This window comes from Ruditapes philippinarum, unplaced genomic scaffold, assembly GCF_026571515.1.
Source record: "Ruditapes philippinarum isolate M1 unplaced genomic scaffold, ASM2657151v2 ctg15749_1_1_1_1, whole genome shotgun sequence".
Classification (NCBI taxonomy): Eukaryota; Metazoa; Mollusca; class Bivalvia; order Venerida; family Veneridae; genus Ruditapes; species Ruditapes philippinarum.
In genome coordinates, this window is record NW_026856545.1 from 1 (window position 1) to 26,863 (window position 26,863).

General features: G+C 33.4%; 1 pseudogene; it reads left to right on the top strand.

The window, feature by feature from the left end:
* Nucleotides 1-218: 218 nt before the first annotated feature.
* LOC132746926 (translation factor Guf1, mitochondrial-like) lies at nt 219-24,789 on the top strand (annotated as a pseudogene).
* The last annotated feature ends 2,074 nt before the right edge of the window (nt 24,790-26,863 follow it).

Genomic DNA, 26,863 nt, shown 5'->3' on the forward strand with positions numbered 1-26,863 from the left:
GTGGTGTATACATTTTCATAACATTGGGTAAACTGTATTGAAGGTGTCTGCATCTCAGTGATCACAGGTTCAAACCTTACTGGGGACATTACCCTGTTTCAATATAACATCATATTTAACAATCATTGCAGCTGAATAAAATATGTTAGAACTAATATGTGCTGTGTTCTGATTTCAATCATGGAGATGTCTAATATTTGTTAATGGTATATGTACAGGCATTATTTGTGTATAAAAAGAAAAGTATAGGTATGATGCAGCTTGACTATTCGCAGAATACGCCATTTGCTGGCGTTGGTGTCAGCGTCCCTGTGGTTAAGTTTTTGCGTGTAAGCTGGTATCTCCATAACTTTTGAAGGGAATGGATTCAAACTTCACACACTTGTTCTCTGTGATTATCTAAGATGATTGGCACAAATCCCATAACTCTGATTTGTTTTTTTCCATAATTATGCCCCTTTTTGAGCTTAGAAATTCTTGGTTAAATATTTGCTTGTAAGCTGCTATCTCCATAACTACTGAAGGGTTTGTGCCTTTTTTGGAACAATTTAATGCTTTCATAATATAAAGTGATTAACTTGATAAAACATCTTAATAACAAGCCTTTGTACCTTTTCGGACAAGTTTATGTATTCATATAGGTAAGCATTATTATACTCAATGAAACAACCTTGTGACAACTATCGAATAGTGGAGCGTTACTCCTCCAACAGTTCTTGTATAATTAATGATGGTATATATATACAGGTGTGACATTTGTTGATGGTTTATATACAGGCATGTATGTATGTTTTAAAATGATATTTTTTTATGGTAATCTATATACAGTTGGGGAATCGTGTCCGTAAGAACCAAAAAGTATGGATAGATTACAAGTAAGAAGGAAAAGGGAAACAGTAAAGGGCCCAAAACGGCTTCATTATTTATACACATAAAGCATCAAATCCCGCTTAACCCCATGAACCTGTATGTAACTCATGTTAAAATTCCCCTTTAACAATAAAAATTTTATAATATATTTTATATTTCACTATAACATGTATAAATTTACATAAAAACTTAAGTCTTGATTAACATCACTTTTCAGAAGAACATTTTTGGAAACAAAAACTTTTCTTTGTTTTTTTTTATGCAAAATTTTAAATTTTGCATAGAAAACCTTTACATTTGGTTTTCTGTGTAAATTTGTATCAAACTGCCAAATTATATTGGTGTTTATAAAAAGACTTTGATTTAATTTCTTTGAAATAACCTTTGTATTATAGGGTCATGTTGATTTTAACTATGAAGTATCAAGGTCATTGTCAGCTTGTCAAGGGGTCATTCTATTGGTGGATGCAAATCAGGTATACCATATATATTTAATACTTTGTTTACTATATACAAATGTACTGTGAATTTTCTATAATTCATGAAATTATAACAATGTGTAACCTCTTGATCCATCCCTTTACCAGGGAATCACTGAGACATTGCTTTGAACTTTATAAGATCATCTTCACTGTTAAGCAAGGGTATGTACATTGTAAACTTCAAATATGTTCCTTATCATCAACCACATCATATGTGACAGGGTTTTTAGTCCCCTACCGGTTTAATCGGAGAGGACTTTAGGTTTGTTGAATGAGTATGCTGATTTTATTTTGATGTAGCACAAGTCATTGGATTTTTTTAATGCTTTAACTCATTATATAGGGTGTGCAAGCTCAAACTGTAGCCAACTTTTTCCTAGCATTTGACAGAGATTTACCAGTGATACCTGTTCTCAACAAGATTGATCTTAAAGGTGCTCAACCAAATGTTGTCATGCAACAGCTTCATAAACTGTTTGATATTCTACCCGAGGATGTTTTACAGGTAAACTTGTAGTCATTTACATTGAAGCCTTATTCTACTCATTTTCTTCAATGAACATGTCATGCTTTCATTTTTAGCTTGACTATTCGATAAGAATAAGTAGAGCTATTGCAGTCACCCGAGCGTCGGCGTCGGCGTCGGCGTAACCACTTATGTTAAAGTTTTTGTAATAGTTCAAATATTTTCAAAGTCCATTGACATATGGCTTTGAAACTTTGCACACTTGTTCAACATCATGACCCCAACCTGTAGACAGGAGGAGGTAACTCTATCAAGCATTTTGACAGAATTATGCCCCTTTTTCGACTTAGAATTTACGTTAAAGTTTTTGTAATAGTTCAAATATTTTCAAAGTCCATTGACATATGGCTTTGAAACTTTGCACACTTGTTCACCAGCATGACCCCAACCTGTAGACAGGAGGAGGTAACTCTATCAAGTATTTTGACAGAATTATGCCCCTTTTTCGACTTAGAATTTACGTTAAAGTTTTTGTAATAGTTCAAATATTTTTCAAAGTCCATTGACATATGGCTTTGAAACTTTGCACACTTGTTCACCATCATGACCCCAACCTGTAGACAGGAGGAGGTAACTCTATCAAGCATTTTGACAGAATTATGCCCCTTTTTCGACTTAGAATTTACGTTAAAGTTTTTGTAATAGTTCAAATATTTCAAAGTCCATAGACATATGGCTTTGAAACTTTGCACACTTGTTCAACATCATGACCCCAACCTGTAGACAGCAGGAGGTAACTCTATTAAGCATTTTGACAGAATTATGCCCCTTTTTCGACTTAGAATTTACGTTAAAGTTTTTGTAATAGTTCAAATATTTTCAAAGTCCATTGACATATGGCTTTGAAACTTTGCACACTTGTTCAACATCATGACCCCAACCTGTAAACAGGAGGAGGTAACTCTATCAAGCATTTTGACAGAATTATGCCCCTTTTTCGACTTAGAATTTACGTTAAAGTTTTTGTAATAGTTCAAATATTTTCAAAGTCCATTGACATATGGCTTTGAAACTTTGCACACTTGTTCACCATCATGACCCCAACCTGTAAACAGGAGGAGGTAACTGTATCAGGCATTTTTTTTACTATCAAGCACTAAGAATAGTCGAGCATGCTGTCCTACCGACAGCTCTTGTTAGCTCACCTGTCACAAAGTGACATGGTGAGCTTTTGTGATTGCTTTTCGTCCGGCATCAGGCCGTAAACTTTTACTTTAAACAATATCTCCTCATAAACCGCTAAGCCAATTTCATCCAAACTTCACAGGAATGTTCCTTTGGTACTCAACTTTAAAAATTGAGCAGAACTCAGGTTGTCATGGCAACCGAAAGAAAAAACTAAAAAATTTTTCTTTTAGAAAACCGAAGGAGCTAGAGCTTAAATATTTGGCATGAAACATCTTCTAGTGAGTGTCTACCAAGTTTACTCAAATAAATGCCCTGGGGTCAAAATTGGCCCTGCCTGGGGGGGGGGGGGGGGTCATTGATTTTCCTTATTTGTATAAAGTAAAAACTTAAGAAAATCTTCTTTTAAAAAAACCCAAATAGTTAGAGCTTAGATATTAAGCATGACACATCTTCTAGTAGGTGTCTACCAAGTTTGTTCAAATAAAAGCCCTGGGGTAAAAATTGGCCCTGCCCTGGGGGCCATTGATATTCCTTATTTGTATATAGTAAAAACTTAAAAAATCTTCTTTTAAAAAACTTAATAAGCTAGAGCTTAGATATTAAGCATGAAACATCTTCTAGTGGGTGTCTACCAAGTTTGTTCAAATAAGGGCTGCTGGGTTAAAATTGGCCCCGCCCCAGGGGTCATTGATTTTCCTTAAATGTATATAGTAAAAACTTAAAAAACATGAAAATGCCACTTTATTGGATAATGGTGATGTCAATATAGTTTTATATGAAAGGCTGCTGTCAATTTATGTAGAAGTGTCACTTTATTCTCAAAAAAGGAAATTTGCTGTATTATAAATTTGTAATAAATATTCATGACAGGTTATATGACCGTATATAAACTGTTGTTTGCAATATAACACATGCCTAGTGGCTTGGGTTATATTTCTGAACAAAGGTTTATATAGGGCTATATAACCTTACAAAAATCTGTATAAGTTAACTAAATATATTTATGTATGAAGATAATTAGCAATGTGACAATTATCAATCTCTAACATCTGTAACATTTGATAAATATTGGAATCTTCAATGTCTTTGACAAATTTAAAGTATGATTAGTTTGTTATAGATTTCAGCAAAGTTGGGTACTGGAATTGATGAAGTACTTCAGCAAATTGTAGAAAGAATTCCACCGTAAGTGCAGATCATTATTAATTATGTCTCCCCCACCTCGGGGGGAGACATATTGTTTTTGCCCTGTCCGTCCGTCCGTCAGTCCGTCCGTCCGTCAGTCCGTCAGTCCGTCCATTCTTCGTTTCCGGACGATAACTAGAGTTCCTTTTGACCTACAGCTCTCAAACTTCATAGGATGAATGGTCTTATTGAGCAGATGATCCCTATTGTTTTTGGGGTCAGTAGTTCAAAGGTCAAGGTCACAGTGACCGTTGGTCAATTTCTCGTTTCCGGATGATAACTAGAGTTCCTTTTGACCTACAGCCCTCAAACTTCATAGGATGATTGGTCTTATAGAGCTGATGATCCCTATTGTTTTTGGGGTCAGTAGTTCAAAGGTCAAGGTCACAGTGACCGTTGGTCAATTTCTCGTTTCCGGATGATAACTAGAGTTCCTTTTGACCTACAGCCCTCAAACTTCATAGGATGATTGGTCTTATAGAGCTGATGATCCCTATTGTTTTTGGGGTCAGTAGGTCAAAGGTCAAGGTCACACTGACCGTTGGTCAATTTCTCGTTTCCGGATGATAACTAGAGTTCCTTTAGACCTACAGACCTCAAACTTCATAGGATGATTGGTCTTATTGAGCAGATGATCCCTATTGTTTTTGGGGTCAGTAGTTCAAAGGTCAAGGTCACAGTGACCGTTGGTCAATTTCTCGTTTCCGGATGATAACTAGAGTTCCTTTTGACCTACAGCCCTCAAACTTCATAGGATGATTGGTCTTATAGAGCAGATGATCCCTATTGTTTTTGGGGTCAGTAGGTCAAAGGTCAAGGTCACAGTGACCGTTGGTCAATTTCTCATTTCCGGATGATAACTAGAGTTCCTTTTGACCTACAACCCTCAAACTTCATAGGATGATTGGTCTTATTAATCAAATGATCCCTATTGTTTTAATGGTCAGTAGGTCAAAGGTCAAGGTCACAGCGACCGTTGCAGTGGGGGAGACATGCGCTTTTTTACAAAAGCATCCTCTAGTTTGATTTTAGTCAATAGATGAATAGCAATAAGATATTATAAAAATCTGGTATATGATATTGTTGGTGCTATAATAATTTGCTGCATATATATATAAAAGAATTTAACAATTTACGTATATCAGCTGTTAATATTGATATTTTTAGCTCGACTATTCGATAAGAATAAGTAGAGCTATTGCAGTCACCCGAGCGTCGACGTCGGCGTAACCACTTATGTTAAAGTTTTTGTAATAGTTCAAATATTTTCAAAGTCCATAGACATATGGCTTTGAAACTTTGCACACTTGTTCACCATCATGACCCCAACCTGTAAACAGGAGGAGGTAACTCTATCAAGCATTTTGACAGAATTATGCCCCTTTTTCGACTTAGAATTTATGTTAAAGTTTTTGTAATAGTTCAAATATTTTCAAAGTCCATTGACATATGGCTTTGAAACTTTGCACACTTGTTCACCATCATGACCCCAACCTGTAAACAGGAGGAGGTAACTCTATCAAGCATTTTGACAGAATTATGCCCCTTTTTCGACTTAGAATTTACTTTTTTAAAGTTTTTGTAATAGTTCAAATATTTTCAAAGTCCATTGACATATGGCTTTGAAACTTTGCACACTTGTTCACCATCATGACCCCAACCTGTAAACAGGAGGAGGTAACTCTATCAAGCATTTTGACAGAATTATGCCCCTTTTTCGACTTAGAATTTACGTTAAAGTTTTTGTAATAGTTCAAATATTTTCAAAGTCCATTGACATATGGCTTTGAAACTTTGCACACTTGTTCACCATCATGACCCCAACCTGGAAACAGGAGGAGGTAACTCTATCAAGCATTTTGACAGAATTATGCCCCTTTTTCGACTTAGAATTTACGTTAAAGTTTTTGTAATAGTTCAAATATTTTCAAAGTCCATTGACATATGGCTTTGAAACTTTGCACACTTGTTCACCATCATGACCCCAACCTGGAAACAGGAGGAGGTAACTCTATCAAGCATTTTGACAGAATTATGCCCCTTTTTCGACTTAGAATTTACGTTAAAGTTTTTGTAATAGTTCAAATATTTTCAAAGTCCATTGAAATATGGCTTTGAAACTTTGCACACTTGTTCACCATCATGACCCTAACCTGTAAACAGGAGGAGGTAACTCTATCAAGCATTTTGACAGAATTATGCCCCTTTTTCGACTTAGAATTTACGTTAAAGTTTTTGTAATAGTTCAAATATTTTCAAAGTCCATTGACATATGGCTTTGAAACTTTGCACACTTGTTCACCATCATGACCCCAACCTGTAAACAGGAGGAGGTAACTCTATCAAGCATTTTGACAGAATTATGCCCCTTTTTCGACTTAGAATTTATGTTAAAGTTTTTGTAATAGTTCAAATATTTTCAAAGTCCATTGAATATGGCTTTGAAACTTTGCACACTTGTTCACCATCATGACCCCAACCTGTAAACAGGAGGAGGTAACTCTATCAAGCATTTTGACAGAATTATGCCCCTTTTTCGACTTAGAATTTTATGTTAAAGTTTTTGTAATAGTTCAAATATTTTCAAAGTCCATTGACATATGGCTTTGAAACTTTGCACACTTGTTCACCATCATGACCCCAACCTGTAAACAGGAGGAGGTAACTCTATCAAGCATTTTTTTTACTATCAAGCACTAAGAATAGTCGAGCGTTGCTGTCCTACCGACAGCTCTTGTTATATTTTGTTAATAATATTATATAGAGTGTTGACCTCAGAATTACTGCCACTTTTGGTAAGGGAGGTAAATATTGTAAAAATTGGGAACTATCTATAGTGTACTAGAATGATACATTTTTGCTTAAAGTGACATTATGCCCATCAAAGGGTATATATAAATAAGTTTTCATTTTGCAATAATTCCTTTTGATTTAGTAATTGACTTCGCAAAAACAATAATGCCAAATCCTAAGGAATTTTCTGTAAATATCCATTGAATTTATGTGTACCGTTCAGTTTATAAAGAGAGTGGGGCAGTCTTTTTATATTTAAGGCAGATTTATAATTTTATCCTAAACATTTTCAAATATCACCTGTTGGTCAAACACCATTTTAACAGTCAATCATTTGAAATATAAAGTAAATTCAGCTCAACTTGACCATTAAGACAGTTTTTGCAGAGATGTCAGTAACAATAAGGTAAAGACAATGTGGATCATTGGCTCTTATTTAACAGATGCTGTCATATAATAGTTTTGGAAACTAATGCAGTAAATGAATGCATTGTTGTATATTTCAGACCTGTTGCAGATGTTAAAGAAACCATTAAAATGCTTGATGTTTGATTCATGGTATACACCATATAGAGGTGCTGTAGCAAGTATAGCTGTACTAGATGGAGTTGTCAAAAAAAAGGTTATATGTGTAAATTGTCAATTAACCATAAACTTGCAAAATTTCTTAAACTTCCATTTTTAAGATGACCAGAAATTGAGAAATACATGAGACAAGGGTAATCACTTCTCATTGACGTTTTGGATAAATAAAAGCAAATTCATTAACCTCAGACATTGAAGGTCAACTTCTATTTCTGCTGTTTTAAAGTTTCAAATTCTTGTAAGATGAAAATATTCTCTCTCTTGTTTTTTTATACAGGTGATAAAATCATGACTCATCACAAAACAAAAGGTAACATGAGGTACAAGAGATTGGTATAATGTATCCAACAGAATTCCCTAACACATGCCTTGTAAGTTTATCACCAATATTTGATGGTTTACAAAAATTAAGCATAGGTTAACTTAACACACATCTAAACAATTGAATCTGTAAATTCAAATCATTGTTTGGTTGAGAAATTGAAAAAAATAAAACAAGACAATAAAGTCAGAGAATTTGTTTTAAGAATCAAGTATTGTATATGGTATAGTTTCAACACTTTAACTATATGAACATAGGATTTACTGGTTTGATGTTTGAATATTTTTCCAGAATTATTAATCTCCTTTGTTTAATATTTTATCTTGTCTTCTTCAATGTTTCCATGACACTAAACTTTTCCTAAGTGTTGGTGAATTCTCAATCACAGTTAGCTGTCTAAATTAGTGGTCGCAAAAGTTGCTTAACACATTAAAAATATAAAGAGAAAATGATCTGGATATTCATAGCTGTTGCTAAAGATAAAAGTAGCTAAAACACATGGTCACTTTGGCAAGTAAGACTGTAATTATTATATTTTAACTTTCAATGTCACATGTTATTTATCAATAGATATGCAGGACAGGTGGGCTATATCATAGCAAATATGAAGAATATTAAAGATGCTTTGGTTGGAGAAACAATATATCACCAGAATAAACCAACAGAACCCATGCCAGGATTTAAACCTGCCAAACCTATGGTAAAATATTGTAACCTTACATTTCTCCCAGGAAGACAGATACCCTTTGTGTGCTTGATAGCTTGTAGTTAACAGAACAATTGTTACTTTATTGTTGTCTGGTATACTGGTTGGGGAGATAACTTGGGCTGGATGATAAACTCGGCTTTTTATAATTAACTCGAGTTATCGGAATTTTTAATCTAATCAAACTCACCATCTCATACTATCGCTGGAATTCGACAATATCTGGAAATTTTGTCAAGTTTGGTAAGATATTTAAAAAGTAACACAAACGTTTACCTGTTTGTTTACAAAACATGCCTATAAAAAGTATGGGAATCCCATTGTTGTGCGCATGTGCAGCAGATGCTCATTTTGAGGCCCGCACAGGGGTACTTTTATATATTGACTGACTACCGGTAAAGCAGACGACGTTTACGTATACATTTTGTAGATTAAATTTGGACTCACTTTTAACTTGCTAACTCAGAAAAAAGGCTGATTACACAATTGTAATGGTATGGAATTAATTTAAGTGGAATGGATTGAAAAACTGATATGTTAAATGCTCCTTTCATATGTTAATGTGTAGGTTGAATACCACTAAATTAATTTCTTCTTCACTCTGTTAAGCTAAGCAAAAATAAATTTGAATCACTAATTCTTTAACTACATATTTCGTTATACGTTAATAAATGATAATGCATGTGTTTTTACGTAAAAATGATTTATATGTTACATAGTACGTTGCATATAAATATCGTGTTATCATAGATATTCATTATACTAACGTAATGCTCACCAATTTTGGTAACAAATATTTTTTATTTGACATAAATGAACAGCAAAGAAATAATAAAATGTCTAAACATGTTATTTTACGTTTTAACTTGCTCATTTAAGAAGAAAAACAAAGAGCCGGAATTATCTACTCGCGCACGTTAAAAATATCCTTTTTACGTACCTCTTCCAGGGCCTCTCAAAATTACCCATTATGTTTCTAAATATAACTTTTATGGTGATACCGGAAAATAGAAGAGCTGAAGTTTATTATGGTGCAAGATTCATCAGAATACCTAAACAAATAAATGAAATATGCCCCAAAAACACTGATTTTCAGCCGAGTTTATCTCCCAAACCAATACATTTGTTGGAATATGTGGGCTTGATAGCTTGTAATTAACAGAACAATTTTTACTTTTTGTTATCTTTTAATTGTAATTAATATAAACCATATTTGCTATTTTCACAAAATAAAGAGCTTTTACAGAAAATAGAATGTTTTTCCAGCTGAACAATAATGTTATGTACAAAAGATTGACTGTGGGTCAGAAAATCAGCATTAATAAAAAATAGAAAAAATAATGTAGTAATGTTTTGATTACTGTAGCATATATTGTGACAATAGAAATGATCATTAAGTAGTATTAAAACAGATAATATCATTTTTGTCTTCTGATTAAGAATGGCTGGTAGACACCCCAACATGTGTACTAAAAATTTGAAAAAGCGAATTAAACTTTGATTTTTGAAACGTATTCCAATGGCAAAGGTAGATTTGCTCACTCTCCAAATACATGCAGTTATTTAGTTTTGTTCAGATTTATAATATGTATTTTACTGAACGTATATGATAAAAGGAAAATTACAATGAATGCTTTTCTATTGTATTGTATGGCCCTTGTTAATTACATTCACAAACTTTATATACAACCTACTCAAAGCAATACAATGTATCCAAATAGCACATTGACGTAATATTTCCTATGTATGTTGTTGTATTGTTACTGTTTCAGGTGTTTGCTGGTATTTTCCCTGCTGACCAGTCCCAGCACATGGCACTGAACTTGCCATAGAAAACTCACTCTCAATGACTCAAGTGTAGACATACATATAACAACAGGTAACCCCCCCCCCCTCCTTTCTTTGTTATGTCCCTTTTGAAGAAGAGGAGAACATCTGGTTTCATAGCATGAATGTCAGGCGGTCATACAATGCATATCCAAAAATAGGAATAAAGGGCGCTATTTCTTTTTTGTCCATTTTTTTTTGTTTAATATAAAGGGCCCCAATTACTATATTGTTATGAAATGAACTCTAATTTTTTTTCCCCTTTTGTTCTTGTTTTATGTTAAATGGCCCCCTCTCATCTATTTGGTAATGGTGATCAGAACCATGTGATCTGTTTAATGACTTTTTGTGTCTTCCTGCTAACAAGTAGCTTCAAACATGGCATCATGAAGGCGACAACATTGTGATAACTGATTGGTCTTTGTATTAATATTTCGTTTGCTGTAATTATTTTCTTATCACCTATTTCAGTGCTTGTATTAGGTCAAGGTTGGAGACTAGGGTTTCTAGGATTATTAAACATATGGAAATGTGTTTTATTACAAGATTAGATCAGGAATTTAATGCTTCTGTGATAGTGACAGCTCCAAATGTACCTTACAAAGGTAAATATCCCTACAATATGTAGGTAAAAACCTTCTCTTTTTTTTTTTTGGCTTTCAGCTTTCATATTAGAGAAGAAAGTTAAAATCTAATAATAAATCTTTTAAAGGGACCGACTTAAAAACTTAGTGGTAGATATACTGTAACAATGATCAGTTCAAGATATATATCTATCATATCCCATTGTTTAATCATCTTTTTTTTTAATTGTTGTTTTAGAGTTTTAATTATATTTCACCACCTTCAATTAAACCTTCATCTTCTGTGATTGAGCAAGTTGCAGATGGTATTTTTTATCATTTTTCAGTTTATTTTTGAAATCGTGTACAATAAAAAACAACAAAGTATAAACAAATAATTTACACAGCACTGTGATATTTTATTTAGTGACTATAAGGGAGCCAAGATATAAAAAAATATGGTGGAGAAAACACTCACTATATTAAATCCATGCAAGGTATTTATGAATTATTTTATGTTATATTGTAGACAATTTGTTTTTTTTCTAAAATTTAATTGTGGTATATTAGGGTATGTTAATAGGATCCTGGAATTGTTTTATAACTGAAACATGGAATAGAAAACAGAAAAACAATTAGTGATGAAATTGATTCATGACTGCACAAAATAGAGCTCATATATTATATACATACATAAGATGAAACATTGAACAACAGTCATATAATTATGTAATACTTGAAGCAAGCTAATGTCAATGTTTAGTCAGAATGATGTTACCTTTATGTCAAAGTCTAGTGGTCCGTTAACTTCTGTGTCATAATAACCATCTGTAGGTGCACACTTTTAAAATATAAAATGTACCTATATTAAGCTTGTCTTTAAGGATACCTTCAACTGTGCAATATGTGAGAGACATTTGCTCTGCAACACCTCGTACTGCACACTGTCTCTCTTTATTTACTAGTTCTGTAACTAACACTATGTTTCTAACAGTAACTTGTAATATTATCTGACTTGAACTTTTGTTATCATACACTGAAGTGGTACCATCCTTAAACCACTTGTGTCATTAGTAGAAATGTTTTTTTCAAACTTGTTTAAGTGTTTCTATTGTTAAAAGTTTGATTGTCACACAGTCCTTGACAACCGCACACAACTCAATGTCATTTGTTGACATCATACGCTCATTTGAAGACATGACTACAAAACATTGCTGACAAATAACTCTTTAAAACAACATCTTCAAATTTGCTGAAAATAATGTTGAAATGTCAGCTTAAGTTAGTTGCATTTGCTTCTGCAGATGTTAATGCACAAAAAAGGTTCAATAGCCTTCTATTCTGTTAATAATGATAAATGTCTGTAGCTGTAATCTTAATTCTGCTACTTTGATCATTTCTACATATTATAACAGAGTTCTGCCTGCCACACCTATTTTCTGGTGAAAGGTTAAGGTCACTGTGACCATACATTAAACTTGTCTCTGTATAAAAAAAACTGCCCTGAATATCCAGCACTGAGAGGAGAGTTGCATGCTGCACCTTGGACATCTTTTATTTTATTATAATTATTGCAATATCTTTATTACATGTAAATATTTATACATATTTAAGGAATTATTTTTACATTTGTTTGTAGTTACCTGATTTAAGTATTATCACAGAGTTTATGGAACCAATGGTTAAAGGGACAATTATAGCACCAACTGAACATATTGGAGAAATGGTCAATATCATATTGGTAGGTAAACTGATTACTATATATTTACAAAACACTCTAGGAAAGTTAAGAATGATTATAACATATGATTGAATTACGAGTATATGTAATATGTATTGAAGTGTTTTCTGACATGGTCTTATAAAGTTGGCTTTAAGAAAAGATATCACAAGGAGAAAGAGCAAACTAGCAAACGTTATTGTTTTCTTATTAATTTGATAGATATCCCATGGTGACACCATAATATCAAGAACTGGTGTGTTGAAAATAACGTCATACCAGATGTTGAGTTTGGTTTTAGAAGAGTTGCTTCAACTACAAATGCTGTTTTAATTTTACTCTTAGCTGTACTTCAAATTTATTTATGAAAATGAATTGTTATATTGTAGATTTGATATACATGTACATTATGCACTTTGGTAGAAACTTTATAAAAGCAGAATGAATGGGGAAATTATATGTATTATAACGAAATATGTTCCAGTTAGTAAAATTGTATGTGAAGTCCTGTTAAAGTTATTTTGATATCTCAGTAGGCTTAAGACAGGGGGAGATAATTTCACCGGTTATGTTTAATGTATTTGTAGAAGATTTAGAACTTTTTGGAATATTGATTGTGCAATAAACCACCAAAGTATTTTTAGCTCGACTATACGAAGTATATGGAGAGCCGTCCTACTTGCCCCGGCGTCGGTGTCGGCGTCCGTGTCCAGATTTTAGATTAAAGTTTTGGTGCAGTAAATTATTTTTCACTGTAACTTTTTCATTTCTTAAGGTATCAACTTCAAACTTCAAATATATGTTCCTTATCATCAACCACATCTTATGTGACAAGGTTCATAACTCTTGCACCAATATTTTCAGATTTATCCCCCCTTGAACTTAGAATTTTCCTTAAAAAATACTATTTTTTACTGTTACTTCTTTATTTCTTAAGGGATCAACTTCATACTTCAAATATATGTTCCTTATCATTAACCACATCTTATGTGACAAGGTTCATAACTCTAGCACCACTATTTTTAGATTTATTTCCCCTTGAACTTAGAATTTTCCTTAAAAAAATATTATTTTTTACTGTTGCTTATTTATTTCTTAAGGGATCAACTTCATACTTCAAATATTTGTTCCTTATCATTAACCACATGCTATGTGACAAAGTTCATAACTCTAGCACCAATATTGCAAGAATTATCTCCCCATAACTTAGATTTTTTTTACTTGAAAAATTTTAATTTTTACTATAACTTCTTTACTTTTAAAGGTATCTACCTCAAACTTAAAACACTTATTCCTTATCATCAATTACATCTTATATGACAAGGTTCATAACTCTTGAAGCAATATTTTCAGATTAATCTCTTTTTGAACTTTGGATTTTCTTTAAGAAATATTTTAACCTCTTTACTTTTTAAGGTATCTACTTCAACTTTAAAATATATATTTCTTATCATTACACACATGTTGTGTGACAAGGTTCTTCACTCTATCAGACTATTTCCAGAATTATTCCCCTTTTAACTTGGAATTTATTTGAACAAATGTTATTTTTTTACTATAACTTAATACATAAATATACATAATTGATTTTTTTTATAGTTTTGTCTTCCTTACTGTGTCCAGTATTAGATTAGTCGAGCTTCGCTGTCTCCTGTGACAGCTATTGTTGGATGACATTGTTATTTTGGGATGACATGACTATTTTGAGATGACATGACTATTTGGGGATGACATGGTTATTTTGAGATGACATGACTATTTTGAGATGACATGACTATTTTGGGATGACATGGTTATTTTGGGATGACATGGCTATTTTTGGATGACATAGACAATAAATATAAACTAAAATTTGTTTTTATTTATTGTCTGTATGATTCCTTTTATATGCCTTAAACATCAGGAAAGAAGAGGTAGCTGTCCTGAACAAACATGATTCTATATCAGGAAATAAGAGGTACCTATCCTGAACAAACATGTTTGTATTTCAGTAAATAAGAGGTACATCCTTAACAAACATGTTTGTATTTCAGGAAATAAGAGGTAGCTGTCCTGAACAAACATTTTTGTATTTCAGGAAATAAGAGGTACATCCTTAACAAACATGTTTGTATTTCAGGAAATAAGAGGTAGCTGTCCTGAATAAACATGTTTGTTTTTCAGGAAATAAGAGGTAGCTGTCCTGAACAAACATTTTTGTATTTCAGGAAATAAGAGGTAGCTGTCATGAACAAAAATTTTTGTATTTCAGGAAATAAGAGGTAGCTGTCCTGAACAAAGATGTTTGTTTTTCAGGAAATAAGAGGTAGCTGTCCTGAACAAACATTTTTGTATTTCAGGAAATAAGAGGTAGCTGTCATGAACAAACATTTTTGTGTTTCAGGAAATAAGAGGTAGCTGTCCTGAACAAATATTTTTGTATTTCAGGAAATAAGAGGTAGCTGTCATGAACAAACATTTTTGTATTTCAGGAAATAAGAGGTAGCTGTCCTGAACAAAGATTTTTGTATTTCAAGAAATAAGTGTTACATCCTTAACAAACATTTTTGTATTTCAGGAAATAAGAGGTAGCTGTCCTGAACAAATATTTTTGTATTTCAGGAAATAAGAGGTAGCTGTCCTGAACAAATATTTTTGTATTTCAGGAAATAAGAGGTAGCTGTCCTGAACAAACATGTTTGTATTTCAGGAAATAAGAGGTAGCTGTCATGAACAAACATTTTTGTATTTCAGGAAATAAGAGGTAGCTGTCATGAACAAACATTTTTGTATTTCAAGAAATAAGTGTTACATCCTTAACAAACATGTTTGTATTTCAGAAAATAAGAGGTAGCTATCCTGAACAAATATTTTTGTATTTCAGGAAAGAAGAGGTAGCTGTCCTGAACAAACATGTTTGTATTTCAGGAAATAAGAGGTAGCTGTCCTGAACAAACATTTTTGTATTTCAGGAAATAAGAGGTAGCTATCCTGAACAAATATGTTTGTATTTCAGGAAATAAGAGGTAGCTGTCCTGAACAAACATGTTTGTATTTCAGGAAATAAGAGGTAGCTGTCCTGAACAAACATGTTTGTATTTCAGGAAATAAGAGGTAGCTGTCCTGAACAAACATGTTTGTATTTCAGGAAATAAGAGGTACCTATCCTGAACAAACATGTTTGTGTTTCAGGAAATAAGAGGTAGCTGTCCTGAACAAACATTTTTGTGTTTCAGGAAATAAGAGGTAGCTGTCCTGAACAAACATGTTGGTATTTCAGGAAATAAGAGGTAGCTGTCCTGAACAAACATGTTGGTATTTCAGGAAATAAGAGGTAGCTGTCCTGAACAAACATTTTTGTGTTTCAGGAAATAAGAGGTAGCTGTCCTGAACAAACATTTTTTTGTGTTTCAGGAAATAAGAGGTAGCTGTCCTGAACAAACATTTTTGTATTTCAGGAAAGAAGAGGTACCTATCCTGAACAAACATTTTTTTGTGTTTCAGGAAATAAGAGGTAGCTGTCCTGAACAAACATTTTTTTGTGTTTCAGGAAATAAGAGGTAGCTGTCCTTAACAAACATGTTGGTATTTCAGGAAATAAGAGGTAACTGTCCTGAACAAACATTTTTGTATTTTAGGAAATAAGAGGTAGCTGTCCTGAACAAACATTTTGTATTTCAGGAAATAAGAGGTAGCTGTCCTGAACAAACATTTTTGTATTTCAGGAAAGAAGAGGTACCTATCCTGAACAAACATTTGTAGATGAGAGTAGAGTGATGTTTACATCTCATCTTCCCCTTAATGAAATACTGGTTGATTTCTTTGATGAACTTAAATCATTGTCTTCAGGCTATGCCAGGTAATGCTAGTTTTATTACATGTTTTAAGCTGAATGTAGTTCTTTGTATGTTACACAGTAAACTCTTCTTGTATCAAACACCCTGAGGCTTTCAAAATTTAATATTCTGAGTTTGATGTAGTTGATATTTGTTCCTTCTAAGCAAAAGTGTTTCGGTTGAACTAATTTATATATAACAAACTTATCGTTTAAAATCATTCTTCTGAGTATTTGATCACAAAGTGTAACTCATGTAAGTTTGTGAATGTTTATGACCTAGTATAGATTCAAGATAAAAAAAAAACTGAAAGAATTTAAATGATTATTATTTAAATACATAACTGTTTAAAATGTTAAAAGTTATTCTGTTGAAATATTAAAAGTCTTTACAAAAAACATGTATTTATAAACATGATTTTGATAATTATTAATTTAAGAGTTATCTAATCGCTCATTAATTATGGCATGTTTTACATTGTTTGTAAAGATATTTGCATTTCTAGAAAATGGGCTTTGTCACACATCAATTGATGTCATTGTTAAAAAAGTGTACAATTTTTGATTATATCAACATTTTGCTGTACATGTATGTGTTTTTGTTAAACAATATAAAATCCAAATTAATAATTCCAATGAATACTAGCAAATACATTTGACCGATTTAATCTGTGTCAATGACAACAAATGTAGGAAAAACGTGAGCTATCAGTCCATATTGTAGAGTTTGCTGTAATCGTGTAACTTTCTGTGCTTTTTTTGCGACATATAGGGATCACTTCTCTGTCTGTCTGTCTGTCTGTCTGTCTGCTCTCACAGGACAGTAATAATGTGGCTAGAGGGACAATAGGTAACTGTTTTTAGCTCACCTGTCACAAAGTGACAGGGTGAGCTTTTGTGATCGCCTTTCGTCTTGCGTCCGTCCGTTGTCCGTAAAATGACATCTCCTCATAAACCACTTGGCCAATTTCATCCAAACTTCACAGGAATGTTCCTTTGGTGGTCACCTTTAAAAATTATTCAAAGAATTCAATTCCCTGCAGAACTCTGGTTGCCATGGCAACCAAAAGAAAAAACTTTAAATATCTTCTTTTAAAAAAATCAAAGAGCTAGAGCTTAGATATTTGGCATGAAACATCTTCTAGTGAGTGTCTACCATTTTTGTTCAAATAAAAGCCCTGGGGTCAAAATTGGCCCTGCCCCAGGGGGTCATTGATTTTCCCGATATGCATATAGTCAAACCTTAAAAAATCTTCTTTTAAAGAACCCAAAGAGCGAGAGCTAAGATATTTATCATGAAACATCTTCAAATGGGTGTCTACCAAGTTTGTTCAAATAAAAGCCCTGGGGTAAAAATTGGCCCCGCCCCAGGGGGTCATTAATTTTCCCGATATGCATATAGTAAAACCTTCAAAAATCTTCTTTTAAAGAACCCAAAGAGCTAGAGCTAAGATATTTATCATGAAACATCTTCAAATGGGTGTCTACCAAGTTTGTTCAAATAAGAGCCCGGGGGTCAAAATTGGCCCCGCCCCAGGGGGTCATTGATTTTCCCAATATGCATATAGTAAAACCTTAAAAAATCTTCTTTTAAAGAACCCAAAGAGCTAGAGCTAAGATATTTATCATGAAACATCTTCAAATGGGTGTCTACCAAGTTTGTTCAAATAAAAGCCCTGGGGTCAAAATTGGCCCTCTATATGCATATAGTAAAAACTGAAAAAGTCTTCTTTTAAAGAACCGAAAGAGCTAGAGCTTAGCTATTAAGCATGAAACATCTTCTAGTGGGTGTCTACCAAGTTTGTTCAAATAAAAGCCCTGGGGTCAAAGTTAGCCCCGCCCCATGGGGTCATTGTTTTTCCCTTTATGTATATAGTTAAAACTTAAAAAATCTTCTTTTAAAAAACCTTAAGAGCTAGAGCTAAGATATTTAGCATGAAACATCTTCTAATGGGTGTCTACCATTTTTGTTCAAATAAGGGCCCTGGGGTTAAAATTGGCCCCGCCCCGGGGATCATTGAGTTTCCTTATATGTATATAGTAAAAACTTAAAAAATCTTCTGTTAAAAAACCCAAAGAGCTAGAGTTAGATATTAAGCATGAATTATCTTTTAGTGAGTGTCTACCAAATTTGTTTAAATAAAAGCCCTGGGGTCAAGATTGGCCCACCCAGAGGGGGGTCATTGTTTTTCCCTATATGTGTATAGTAAAAACTTTAAAAATCTTCTAAGAACTAGAGCTTAGATATTTATCATGAAACATCTTCAAATGGGTGTCTTCCAAGTTTGTTCAAATAAAAGCCCCTGGGTTAAAATTGGCCCCGCCCGGGGGCCTATATACAGGTGAGCGATTTCAGGGCCATCATGGCCCTCTTGTTTCTCTTGTGTGGCTAAAAAGCACAATAGAGAGAACATAAGAGTAGCCACATTATTACTGTCCCGATAGAATATCCGTCTGTTCGTCCGTCACAAAACTTGTCCGTACTACTCCTCATAAACTACTGGTGCAATTTTTACTGGATTGATCTGTAGCTCAAGTCCTTGTGCATATTGCACAGGATTTTTGGTTGAATGATTTTTGGCCGAGTTATGGCCCTGTAATAAAAAAGGTGTTTTTTTCTGTGTGTTGCCAGATACACAAAAGCTTGTCCGAACTACTTCTCAAACACTACTGGTGCAATTTCATCCAATCTTTACAGGAATGATCAGTACCAAGTCTAGTTGTGCATATCATCGGCTTAAGTAGTACTTAAGTTTTTCGCTTGAATGATTTTTGGCTGAGTTATTGCCCTTGAATAAAAAAGGTGTTTTTTTGTGTTGCCAGCTACACAGAAGTTTGTCTGGACTTCTCCTCAGAAACTACTGGTGCAATTTCATCAAATCTTTAGGGGTATGATCAATACCATGTCTAGTTGTGCATCTCATCAACATTTTTCGGTTCATTGATTTTTGTCAGAGTTTTTGCCCTTTCATGATTTTAATTTTGAAATTTGTCCGGACTACTCCTGTTATACCACTAATGCAATTTCAATGAAACTTTACAGGATTGATCGATAGCTCAAATTTTTGTGCATATTACAAAAGCTTTTAGGTTGAATGATTTTTTGCCAAGTTATGGCTATATATCATGAGGTGACACATGTCATCACTGATGGCCCTTGTTTTGGTCTAAATTTGGACTTAAATATGAGTTCATTTTAAGAGATAATTCTTTATAAAGAGATAATTCTTTATATTACAGTATTTGCTGTGAAGATATTTTTCATAATGAATAAAGAGAGGCAAGATGAGGGCCTATAATATTTGTTTATTATACTGTATTCCTAGAAACCTTAGAAACTTTCACATATACAATATTTTGCTTTTTTCAAAAGGATAGCCTATTCGCAGAGACAAACATTCCCACAATTATGTTGACACAAATTTTACAATATTTGTCACTGTGGTAAAGAACATACATGTATATTTCTAGTATCACAATAATGTTTCTGTATTAGTTCTCTCTATACTTGTAAGGCAATACTTGCATATCATATTGACAAAAGTATTCAGTTTACATCAAACATGATAAAGTTGTCACCATTATTAGCTCACTTGTCACAAAGTGACAAGATGAGCTTCTGTGATCACAATTTGTCAGTGTCTGTCTGTCGGTCCGTAAACTTTGACTTTAAATGATAACTCCTCATAAACCGCTAAGCCAATTTCATTCAAACTTCACAGGAATGTTCCTTTGGTGGTCACCTTTGAAAATTGTTCAAAGGATTTAATTCCATGCAGAACTCTGGTTGCCATGGCAACCGAAAGAAAAAAATTAAAAATCTTCTTTTAAAAGAGCTTAGAAATTTAGCATGAAACAATGTTTAGTGCTTGTGTACTAAGTTTGTTCAAATAAACCAAAAATATTGGCCCAGCCCCAGGGGATCATTGATTTTCTTTATATGTATTTAGTAAAAAGTTTTTACTAAAAACAAACAAAAATTTTCCTCTGAAAAAGCTTAACAGCTAGAGCTTATATCAGTTTGATTGGTAATAACTAGTAGATGAACCCTATTGATTTTTGGGTCACTATTTCAAAGGTCAAGGTCACAGGTGCATTCAATGGTTGTATGGTTTCCACTATTATCTTGGTTACTATTTATCACAAAGTCTTCATATTTCACATACTGATTTGTCATAACTAGTAGATGGTCGATAATGATTTTGGGGTCACCAGGTCAAAGGTCAAGGTCACAGGGGCATTAGATGTTAGAATGCTTTCTGCTCATTACCTTGAAAACTATTTATCACAAAGTCTTCATATTTCACATAGTGATTGATCATAACTAGTTGATGACCCCTATTGATTTTGGGGTCACTATTTCAAAGGTCAAGGTCACAGGTGCATTCAATGGTTGTATGGTTTCCACTATTATCTTGGTTACTATTTATCACAAAGTCTTCATATTTCACATACTGATTTTTCATAACTAGTAGATGGTCGATAATGATTTTGGGGTCACCAGGTCAAAGGTCAAGGTCACAGGGGCATTAAATGTTAGAATGCTTTCTGCTCATTACCTTGAAAACTATTTATCACAAAGTCTTCATATTTCATATAGTGATTGATCATAACTAGTTGATGACCCCTATTGATTTTGGGGTCACAAAGTCAAAGGTCAAAGTCATAGGGGCTTTGAATGTTAGTATGGTTTCTGCTCATTTTCTTGAAAACTATTTATCACAAAGTCTTCTTATTTCACATATTGATTAGTCATAACTAGTAGATGACTCCTCTTGATTTTGAGGTCACTTGTTGAAAGATCGAGGTCAGAGGGGCCTTAAATGTCAGAATGGTTTCCGCTCATTATCTTGAAATCTATTTATCACAAATTTTGCATATTTCACATAGTGATTGGTCATAACTAGTAGATGACCCCTTTTGATTTTGGGGTCACTAGCTCAAAGGTCAAGGTCACCAGGGTCTTAAATGTCAGAATGGTTTCCACTTATTATCTTGAAAATTATTTATCACAAAGTCTTCATATTTCTCATATTGATTGGTCATAACTATTAGATGACCCCTATTGATTTTGGGTTAACTACGTTGAAGGTTAAGGTCACAGGTGCCTTTAATGTCAGAATGGTTTCCGCTCATTATCTTGAAATTATTTATTACAAAGTCTTTTATATTTCACATATTGATTGGTCAGTACTAGTAGATGTCCTATATTGATATTGGGAATCACTATGTCAAAGGTCACAGGGACCTTGAATGTCAGAATGGTTTCCGCTCATTATCATGAAAACTATCACAAAGTCTTCATATATACACATATTGAATAGCCATATGTAGTGAATGACCCCTATTAATTTTGGGATCACTAGGTCAAAGGTCAAGCTCTTTCACATATTGATTGGTTATAACTAGTAGGTCATTTTTAGCTTACCTGTCACAAAGTGACAGGGTGAGCTTTCGGGATCGGTTTTATACCGGCGTTCATACGTAAACTTTTACTTTAAATGACATCTTCTCATAAACCACTAAGCCAATTTCATCCAAACTTCACAGGAATGTTCCTTTGGTGGTCACCTTTAAAAAATTGTTCAAAGAATTTAATTCAATGCAGAACTCTGATTGCCATGTCAACCAATAGAAAAAACTTTAAATACCTTCTTTTAAATAATCCAAAGAGCTAGAGCTTAGATATACAGCATGAAACATCTCCTAGTGAGTGTCTATCAAATTTGTTCAAATAAAAGGTCCAAAAGATAACCCTTATTGATTTTTTTGTCACAAGGTCAAAAATAAGTCACAATAACGTGGCCACATGACTAATTGGCTGCTGATAGGGGGCATACATGTTTTACAAACATTTCTTGTAAAAGTTAAGTGATATATTTTTCAGTTTTGATTATGAAGATGCTGACTATGAGACATCTGATTTAGTAAAGGTAAGTTCTTTAGTAAAATACAAAAATGCTTTACATCAATAGGTCAATATTTTTAAAGATGACAAATGCCTACAACTTACTTTAATTACACATTAGCTTAAAATGCTTTTTTTTTTTCTTTGCTTTCATGATTTCTAGATATTGAAAGATACATGTTTAAAATCACTAATAAAAATGATATTATAATCATCTTCATTAGGACTGTTGATCAAATGTTTCTATGTCAGACTGATGGAAAGTCATTGTTGGTTAAACATGTACCTTGAATCTTAAAACTTAACTTGTTCCTGGATTTCACAATAATCTTACAGGAATTAACATTTTCTGTTACCATTTTTTTTCCTGTTTAATAATGGTTTTTTATTGTTAAAACCAAATGTACAATATTTTTAAGCTTAAGTCTTTTTAACTTGATCAGATCAGGCAACTTTATTTGTCTGCATGCTTGACTTAATAGGGAAAGTATTGTGTTTGTAATCCAGTGTAGTCACAAGTTTGATCCTCAGGCAAAGCAAAATTAGTCACACTTGATCATAGGCATTCAAACTAATGTGTCATAATTCTCTCACCTATCATGTTGGATAAGTTGTCAGTTATTGTCAGTGAAATAGGTAATTACTGGTAAGTTATCCTGTAATTTACCAAGATATTACCCAAAATATCTTAAAATCAGTATAAAAACAAGACAAACCTCTTTATTAGTATATAATACTTACTGAAATTTCATGAATCATTTATTAATTTCAAATGAAAGAATCTAAAAAAAAAACAAAAACTTATGAAATCAGAAGTAATAAGAAATTCTTGAATTTAACTTTTTGAACAGGTAAATTACTTATTGAACGGAAAGGAAGTTGATGAACTAACAATGCTAGTTCATATATCACGTGCTAGAGACATAGCTGTGAGAGTCTGTGAAAAACTTCAGAAAAATATTCCCCGCCAGAATTTCCTTATAGTGATACAGGCTGCAGTAGGTAGTAAAATTCTGTGTCGTGAGGATATAAAGCCGTACAGGAAAGATGTTACAGCTAAATGTGTAAGTTTATCTTCTTTTACCACTAAAGTTCCCATTATACTAGTAGTAGTAATTGTAGGTCTTTACCACTGTTAGATCCAGGCAGTTGTATGTTTGTGCATGTATATATTTGTCTCCTTCAGTTTTTAGTCCCTATAAGTTTTTCTAGATGTGACTTAAGGTTTTCCCTTTGCCTGTCTGTCCAAAAGTTCTTGATCCAGTCACAACTAAAAAAAAATGTATAAAAGTTAGGTTGATGATACCTGATGATAGAAGACCATATGGAGATTATGATGTCATTTTATTATAGTTCGTTAGTGAGGGGGCTATATAGTTATCACTTTGTCCAGTCTCATCTCAGTAACTGGTAGATATTAACTTGAAACTTGACATATCAATGCAATATCACAGTGCAACTATCTATATCAAGTTTCATAACTCTTATAGATAGTTTACCATTATTATGCCCCTTTTTACTTAGAAAATATCCCAAAAATGTTCCAAAGTGGCTATAGCTTTATTGTTTATGAATGAATTGTCTTCATCCTTTGGAATGTTACTTCAAGTTGACTAGACTGACTTTGACCTTGACCTACAAGGTCAAATTATTGAAATATATATCTATCTTATTTCACAAGTTTAAAGATTTTTAAAGAACATCATGCTGTTAGAATTTTCATTTTTGCTCCTGTATTTAATTTTAGCCCTTTTCTTGAACATTTACATACTTTGCATATAGCAAACTATACCAATACATGTTTTATTGTAGCTAGAGAAGGATTTACATAGCATGTTTCCAGACCATTCTATTTGAAAGACCCTGCCTAGAGTCAAAATCTTGTTGATCAGCATGTGTAGTTTTACTTGTATATTTATTGTGAATTTATAGAGTAATTGCCCTTTACTTAGTGAAAACAGTTCAAAAATGTTGTGTCATTTTTGGGGCCTAATAAAATATGTAGAATTTTTATTTAATTTATTACAGTATGGTGGTGACATATCTAGGAAGACAAAGCTTTTAAAACAACAAGCTGAAGGAAAAAAGAAAATGAGGTTGATAGGTCGTATAGAAGTTCCTAGAGACGCTTTTATTAATATATTGAGAAAATAAGCTGTCAATAAGCTGCTACTATTGTTTATTTATTATGTTGATCAATAAAGAACATTGTTAAATTGCAGGTTTTTTTTTCAATGAAAAAAAAGTTGACTTTCAAGAATAATTAATTATTTATTTCAATATCAACAATAAAAATGAGGAAATTCTAGAAAGGATAGATCTGCTAGAGCAATAGAAATTGAAATTGAAAATGGTCTGTTCATGGGATGTCTTGTGTTTCATTAGTGTCAATCTTAACATTAAAAGAATTGAAACGAATTATCCCAAAGGACTAGAAAAATGTGACAACGCAAAGATGATGTATGGGACAATTTTTGTGCCCCCATTATCCATTATTAGGGGGGGGAGGGGGAATTTAGATTTACCCTTGTCTGTCTGTTCTCAGGTTGTGTTGCACGTAGCTCAAAAAGTATTTGACCTAGAGTCATGAAACTTTAATTTACAGTTACAACTTAATAGGAATTATGATCAACATCATTGTGAAACTGTGCACCTGGGGTATTGCATGTGATTTTTTTTCATGCATAGCTCAAAAATATTTGACCTGTAGGCCTGAAAGTTTACAAGAATGTTGGTCAGCATGTGTACTTATGCACCTTGGGGTTTTCTTGTGGATTTAATCAATATTAGTTCTTGCCCTTGACTTAGTAAAAGATTTTTATGCCACCGCAGCATCTGCGATGCGGTGGCATATAGCGATTCACCTGTGTGTGTGTGTGTTTGTTTGTGTGTGTGTGTATGTGTGTGTGTGTTATATAGATTATATAGTGAACTTAAAAAATCTTCTTGTGAAAAACCAGTAGTCCAATTTCAACCAAACTTGGCAGGATTGATCCTTGGGTGAAGGGCTTCCAAAGTTGTTCAAAGAATTTCATTCCATGCAGAAATCTGGTTGCCATGGCAACCAAAATGAATTATAAGAACAAATTTAAAAAATCTTCTTGTAAAGACCCAAAAGGCCTAGAGCTTAGATATTTTGCATAAGGCATTGTCTGGTAGACCTCTACCAAGATTGTTCAAATTATAGCCCTGGGGTCAAAATCGGCCCCGCCCCGGGGGTCATTGATTTTCACTATATGTACATATAGTAAAAACTTAAAATACCTTATTGTAAAGACCCAAATAGCCTAGAGCTTAGATATTTTGCATAAGGCATTGTCTGGTAGACCTCTACCAACATTGTTCAAATTATAGCCCTGGGGTCAAAATAGGCCCCGCCCCGGGTCATTGTTATATAGATTATATAGTGAACTTAAAAAATCTATTTGTGAAAAACCAATAGTCCAATTTCAACCAAACTTGGCAGGATTGATCCTTGGGTGAAGGGCTTCCAAAGTTGTTCAAAGAATTTCATTCCATGCAGAAATCTGGTTGCCATGGCAACCAAAAGGAATTATAAGCATAAATTTAAAAAATCTTCTTGTAAAGACCCAAAAGGCCTAGAGCTTAGATATTTTGCATAAGGCATTGTCTGGTAGACCTCTACCAAGATTGTTCAAATTATAGCCCTGGGGTCAAAATCGGCCCTGCCCCGGGGTCATTGATTTTCACTATATGTACATATAGTAAAAACTTAAAATACCTTATTGTAAAGACCCAAATAGCCTAGAGCTTAGATATTTTGCATAAGGCATTGCCTGGTAGACCTCTACCAAGATTGTTCAAATTATAGCCCTAGGGTCAAAATCAGCCCCGCCCCGGGGGTCATTGATTTTCACTATATGTACATATAGTAAAAACTTTAAATACCTACTTGTAAAGACCCAAAAGGCCTAGAGCATAAGGCATTGTGTTGTGGACCTCTACCCAGATTGTTCAAATTATAGCCCTGGGGTCAAAATCGGCCCCGCCCTGGGGGTCATTGGTTTTCGTTATATGTATATAGTAAAAACTTTAAAAAAATTTCTTCTAGCAATTGACAAATGCTAGAGGTTAGATATTTTGCATGAAACATTGTGTAGTGAACCTCTAGCAAGATTGTTCAAATTATAGCCCTGGGGTCAAAATTGCCCCCGGGGTCATTGATTTTCAATATATACATATAGTAAAAAATAAAAAAATCTTATTGTCTGTAGGTACAAGGTACAAGGCTTCAAAAACTTAAAATACCTTCTTGTAAATGCCCAAAAGGCCTAGAGCTTAGGTATTTATGCGGTGGCATAGCATTTTCTCAAATGCAATCTTGTTAGTTTTCAACTTGTTTCATGTGTAGCCCAAAAAATATTTGACCTAGAGTGACAAAATTGGAGTGTGGGGGCACCCATGTTCTATCGA